The sequence below is a fragment of the Cygnus olor genome, chromosome 18 (assembly GCF_009769625.2).
Source record: "Cygnus olor isolate bCygOlo1 chromosome 18, bCygOlo1.pri.v2, whole genome shotgun sequence".
Taxonomy (NCBI): Eukaryota; Metazoa; Chordata; class Aves; order Anseriformes; family Anatidae; genus Cygnus; species Cygnus olor.
Genome location: NC_049186.1, coordinates 8,334,972 through 8,342,204, shown reverse-complemented (window position 1 = coordinate 8,342,204; position 7,233 = coordinate 8,334,972).

Below are 7,233 nucleotides of genomic sequence, written 5' to 3'. Positions count from 1 at the left end.
AGCCACCTAGTTAATTTGTTCCCAGGCTTTTAATTCTGCTGCATGTGCTTTGCTGTTGAAACCACACCCTCTCAAGAGCAGGTCTGAAGTGAACAGCACCTGTGGCTCCAGTCTTTCAGCAGCAGGACACACATGTGCCCAGAACGACTCGCCTAAGCAGAGAGAAATGGGTTACAGCCCTGTGTTACACACAGTAAATCACTAGCACAGACAGAGAAGCACAGACAACAGAAGTACCAAAACGTGCTTTTTTAAAACATGACTCTTTAAATTAAATAAGACAAGAAAACATATGAAATGACAGCAAGGTCACTTTTTCCTTAACTGTTGCTCCAATTTAAGCCTGCACATGTCTTTCATTTATTTTCACCTTTGCTCTTCTGCTACCTCAGACTCGCAAGAGATGGTTACAAAGCATTATCAGTGGAAAAGGACTACAAAAGATTCTAGGTATTTATCAGCTTATGCCATTTCTGGTAATTTCCTTTTATTTTTGTAATTCATTTTCAGAAGTGCCTAATGTTCCCTGCTAAAACTCAAGTCCTACTACAGCAAGCAGTGTACAAACATCTCCCTGTATAATGAGGCTACATATTATGTAGGCAAACTTACTAACTGTAGATTGCAATGGTTGGTTGTATTCACCCACGTTGTGACAGTGCTGATTAGATGTTGCAAACAATTGTAGTAGTTACTGAAAATCAAGATCAGCATTTACCATAACATCGGCATTCTGACATTGTTCACTTCATTTGCCTCATGACCAGATTTTACTGCCTACATACCTCTCCTTCTGATCTCCTTTGCTATCACACAAACAATGCATGCCACTGCTCAAATTGATTGTTATTAGTCTGGGGTACTTAGGAACTATAAATACATCACTTCAACTGTCCTAAAATTTTTAGGGTGGAATAATGAACTGCATGATCTGCACATATTGGTAAATAAAGTAACTTTGTTTTGCTCAAATTAGCACTAAGTGTTTGCATTTAAATGAAAAGCTCCATAAACTCTAGTTTCTTATTTAGAGTTACATTTTCAAAAGAACCTTCAGCTAAAATTGAAGATGCAAGCATCCAAAAATGCAAGCTCACATTAAGAAACTGTGTGCCACTCAATGAATGGAGACCTAGCCTCCCCAAACCCAGGAACAGGGCAGTATGCATGTATGCGGACATGGAAAATTGCTTCGCCAAAATTTATGTAAGGAGAATAGAATCCACAATTCTAAAAGAAGTGTCATAAAGTTTGACGTGCACTTCAAAATGTGTGCCTGTTTCAAAAGCATGTTTGAACAGTTATTCTCTCCCTCTCTGATGAGACAGAAATGTCTTTGCTTCCAGCTTTAATGCCTACTCAAGGGGAGAAAAAAAGGAATCGCACTTTCTGGCATTTTGGAGAACATGGGGCAAAGTGGAAAGAATCCATGTGGAAGAAAGCTGAGGGGGTGGGATAGGAGGGAGTTAGGGCTGGAAACAGAAGACCTTTCATTGTGCTTTGATTGAATCAGGTGAGGCAAGCAGGGACAAATAGAGGGCTGGTTTCTGAGAGGACAGAGTCCCTGCCTATGGTCTGTGTGGAAACAGTCTCTCAGCTTTGCTCTTTGTTCTTTTGGCTTAATTCAATCTGGGGACAAATCACAGTGAAACTGGGTGTATGTACGTGCAAGCGTGCATGTATGTTTGGGGGGAGGTGGATGAATGGATGGGAAGACGGACACAAAAAGCTGCCCCTGTGACAGGCACAGGTCTGACACAAAGACCACTAACGGCCCCTTACACTGGGGCTGCCCAGCACAGCTGTCTGTTCGTCTGTCCGTCAGTCGGCCACAGCCTGTCAGGCAGGGGGTCAGCCCCCCGGCATCGCCTGCCTGCCTCACGACCACCTCGCATCAAGGCATCGGGCCTGCAAGCGGCTGTAAGCCTGCCTGCCTTCTGTCACTGCACTGCTCCGACACATTGGGCAGATCCGAGTAAAGACTGGTTCAAACTGACAAATGAACCCAAAGAAAGTTTCCACTGCCGTAACAGGCCAAACCAAACCTGCTTATGGGACAAAAGACTTTCATGGTGAGACTGTGCCAGACGGGGAAGCCTAAGGCAGCATGAAGTCCATACCCTCATCTTCCTCCTCCTGTGCTGAGGATCTCTTGGCCCACACTAGCAGTGCCTCCTTCTGAATCTCCTCCACAGCTGTTGTCCTGTCTCACAAGAGGAAAGCAGATGAATTGGCAGAGAAGAGGCAGTGGATGCCAGTCTGAAGGCACCGAGGACCTGTCTTTCCATTGCACTTGTCCTTTGATCATCTACAGGGCATGCATTATTCCCTCTGGAAGCCCCTGAATTATGGTCCATGGACCACTGGGAAGAGATCTACAAAAAATAGCTAGCATAGCAATCTCGCTTTTAGTCCATATCATACCAAATGAGAGACCACCGGAAATTTTGTTTAAATGTACATTTGTTTTCTCTGTTGCTAAAATAAGACTCTCACAGTTATATAGAAATACCAACAGGCTGATATAAAGAAGACCCAGAACACTGAGTTTGTTGGCCTTTTTTTGCACAGTGTAGGAGTTTACATTGTGTTGGATGGTTCTTCAATTTGATATTGCTTCTACTTTGGGATTGGGATTTGGATTGGGAACTGTGCTTAAAAGGAAAGTGGCTATTCTAAATTAACTGATTTTTTAATTGTCTTATGTAGCTGTGTCCATTAGCTCCACTGTCTGTGCATCTTTCTTTGTGTTTTGATATATGGCAACAATACAGAAATACAGCATTGTGGGATGTGAAGTGGCTCAGTGGAGGAGGATATAAACCAGATGTGTAATGTATCCAGTGTGCACTCAATGTACCTCCTGTGACCTGTCTAGAGATGATACAAATACAATCATTTTTTGAGACACAGAAATGGAAATTAGCTCCGAGAGAAAGGAGGGAATATTACAGACCAGAGCCGTTCAGAGAATACAAAATCATTTCACGCTGCCAAAAAAAGAAAAGGAAAACAAAAAAGGAAAGAAACATCACAATTTTTCTAAAATTTTGTAAATAAAAAAGAAGCTAAGTGTCTTTCCCCCATATTTTGATTAAAACCACAAAGACAATTCTCTGAAGGGACCTCCAGTTTGTTTCTCAAAACCTTTTGTTAAATTATATGTATGATTTATCCCACACAATGGTTACAATAAAGCTACAAGCCTATCACCTTTTGTCACCTTAAGTTTTATCCTAATAGTGCAAGCATCTCCCACAAGACCAGACTTTAGTAAAATGATACTACTCCCTATGACAAGTCCTACCAAATTGATTTCAGAGGTTGCATATGAAAATAAAACCTCATTTCATGATGATTTTTTTCCTCCAAGGGACTTTTGCTTGAATTGCTAGACTCATTTGTTATAAACCTGGATAAACTGATGTCATGGATATCAATGGCCGCTAGTCTCCGTTATGGCAGGGGAAAAAATATGACCTATCTGTGTAATAGTTTATACCCGAATTCTGCTGCAGTTACCAAATGGGCTGATTTGTGGAACACAGGGATACTAATGTCAGCAAGTGTCACAGACTCTTGCCTATTACAATTGAAGCAATGGTAGAGGGATTTCAATCTGGCCATGTTTCATTCTGTGGTGTTTTGGGAAATGTTACTTTGTTTCAGGCAGTGGAAGCTGCTGGCATCCGAAAGCGGGCACACAAGGCTGTCCTAGAAACAACTGGCGCTAGCTCACAACTGCAGGTATTAAAAGCAATACTGGACCTTAAGACAGGTCAATGTAATACCTTTAGTCCAAAATTCTACCTCATGAATACCTTGTCTACCCCCTAAAGATTGTTTTTCTTAATGAGATTTTAGGTTCCTTGGAACCCATGACTCAGAGGAGGCTGAAATCTGGGGAGTTTGTTAAGCTGTTTTGCACCAGACAAATGGATTCAGAAAGGTGCATTGAAGCAGCAATAGTTGTCATCAGCTCAGTGATAAAACTGAAACAAACACAAAAAAAAGGTGCAAAACACTGGCCTGGCAGATGGATGTCTTTCCAGGATGAGTCGTCATTTTGTTCTGATACTGGGTTCCAGCACATTGCTGGTCTCAAGTCTTGTGCTAATGTGCACAAACAAGTATATTTTCATTTTCTTTTACAGACACATAATATTAAAGAAGAAGTCACAGATGCCACAAAAGGGATTATTGTCATGAGCTTGAACCTGCCCAGCCTGAGCACTGGCTATGAGAACATTTCTCTCGTGGCAGAGTTTAGGAGTGGGAGTTTTCCCTTTCTTCTCTCACCTTGGCCGCTGGCGCGGCAGGTCCCAGCAGTGGCCCTCCCTGTTCCCACACAGACGGGTGGGCTGGGAAGGGGAGCTGAGGAATTTTGGCTTGGCACCCCTCGTATACCGAGGCAGCCAGGCGGCAAGGAGGGGAACGCAGTCGGAGCCAAGCACAATGCGAACACGGATTGCTTCTTTTGGAAAGGAGCAAACCCAGGAGCCACAACTGAAGCACTGCTTTGCTGTTGGGATAACTCAACCGTACGCTGCGTTGCCCCTAAGTCAGTCCAATAAAACTAGGACAATATTTCACTAAACTGGGAAATGATCTTCAGGCCGTGTCACAGAACTGAAGTGCTCATTGTTTAGATAATTTGGAAAAAAATACCTTGTTTTTCTTTGGTTGACTGGTCTCTGGAAAGTTGAGGATGGCATGCACATTGTGGTAAAGAGGAAAAAATGAGAACAAACAAGGAATTTGAATTAATTTGACACACAAATTTGTACTGCTGTGGAATTGTAGAAATTGCAAACTGAAAAAGAAGGCAACACAGATAACTCTGTTACTGATGAAGAGATGGACAGAGGATTCCCAGAACAAAGCATGGCTGAAAACTGTAAGTGCTCAGTGGCTGCTGAGAAATGGAAAGGTGCTTCAGAAAAAGGAGCAGAGGAGTTACCCAGGAATGTGAGAAGTTCACAGCCTAGCCTAGATAGTTTCATCTGTGTGGCTTGGATGCTGCTAGTCTAATGAGGCTATCCTTCAATGGCCCTTTGGGCTGCTACTGAAAAAGCGGTTCTTCCACTCCCTCTTCCCCCAGACACTCATTTCTGTGCTTTCTTACGCCAGCACAAGCATTTATGTGGCTGTACTACCCTAAAAAACTAATTATGCTTTTTTTTTTTCTTTAATTGGGTTGATATTCAGCTGGATCAGTTCTGTGGTCCAGCTTGCTGCACAGCCACATAAACACTGGTGCCAGACAAGAGTGGGTGAGAAAAGTGACTGGGTGCAGAGGAAGAGGGGAGAGAGGACTGGAACCACCCCTTTCAGCAGCAGCCAGATTTATGCCAGATTAAAGTGACCGTGTAACCGCAACCTCTTTGAGTAGCCCCCTTAATTTCATTTGGGGCATGTGAAGAATCAGCTATTACTCCTACCAAGTAAGAGCAGCACAAGCAGGCTTTTATCATCTGATAGGCTCACATTTGCTAAATTTGTGATGTGCTCCATGCTCTGCCAGGATTTTTGGAAGGATCTGTGGCAATTACAAGGAAACCCACCTAGGGACAATATCATTCCAGTGTAAGAAGGCTGGTATGTATGCAGCCACTTCAGCAGCTCCATCTGCTATGAAAGCAAATGAACTCAAGAGCAGACAAGAACTGATATGTGAAGTTACAGTGTAAGTCTGACTGCATAAATTAAAAGGACGGGAATGCAATGGATTTTGAATAGGTTCTTTCACATGACAGTGTTCTCCTGGAATCAGAGGGCAGACATTGCAGAAAAAAAGAAGCTTTACGGTGTTCTGAAATAAATATTAGTATTTTTCTTAGCACAGAGGAGTTAAATGAAGTAGCAAATCAAAACACATGTGTGTATGTGTGTATGCATATACATTAGAGACAGGAAGCATGGACTGTAGCAAAAGGGGATTGATGCAGAATATCGACTAATAGAGAACACAGACAGAATATTGACTGTGTTGCAAATTTTCTGCTTTACCCAAGTTGCCTTCTTTCTGGGCTGGAACTGGCAGACACGTGAAGGTCTGAGCTTCCAACCTGGAATTTCAGCTTCCCTATGCAACCCCCTGCAAATCACTTTGTGGAAAGAGTTTTGAAATGGTGCACCAATGCTTCCCTGAATCAGCTGACAGCCTGCAAGGAAAGGTCTATGGGAAGAACAGCTACATTCATATGTTCATTCTGATGCTGGGCTAGATCAAAGCCTCGGGTTAAACGGCTCTTGTACATACCACCAGGGTTAACTAATTCACTGCTCTTCAAAATAGATATAAAAACAATTGGTTCAAAGCAGTGCTTATTTGTAATGTCCAAAGCAAACAGAACTTATTTTGAAGGCAAAGCTTGGAGAAGCGACATTAGCTGTTCACCCAGAACTCAACCCCGAGATTTTGGAGCTGATGGGAGGACCTGGGAATACAGAATGTAGTCAGCACTGGGCAAGGGTAAGTACAGAAGGGTTAATGCTGGTATTTAAGGCATTCATTGCCTTTCCAGTAAATATGCATCTGATAAATGGTTCTTCATAACCCAGTGTTGCTTATAGATCTATAACGAGGCAAGTGTTAATTTCAAACCCATGCATAAAGACGTGGGGCCAGTATACTATCCAGTCTGCCGCTATCATTCTCCCCAGTTGAAATTCTGGCTTGTGATAGCATGAGCTATCTATGAGCTAACTATGAAATCACAGTTACCAAAATAAAATAAACAAACAAATAAATAAACAAATCCATTTACATCTGTACTTACTTGGATCCTTCAGAAGGAAAAAAAAAGACTTAACTTGCTGTAAGGGACATTTGTGGACCATCTGCCCATTTGTGTACTCCTGATTTGCACCATGCTGATTCATTCACAAAACATTGCTCCTGCTGCTGTGACAGGTCTTGGTGCTGCCTGTGCAAGCCAATGCATTAACTTGCTGCCAAGCTGCTGCCTGTTCGGCTAAGAGAATTAGCATAAGAAGTCATTTTAATGCTTTCCAGTATACAGATGGGGGATTCACTTAGCTGCTCCAACATTATACCTTTGTGTGCCATTTCCAATGAGAAAGCAACACGCCAACCCTTCCTGTACCCATTTAACTGGTGGCCATTCATTTTGCCGAAGGAAGACAAAATATTCCCCAAGCAGAGGCATCTCTCAGACTGAGGATGGGTGAAATGCTGAGTCCAAACTTTTAGGATTTAAACCCCTCTCC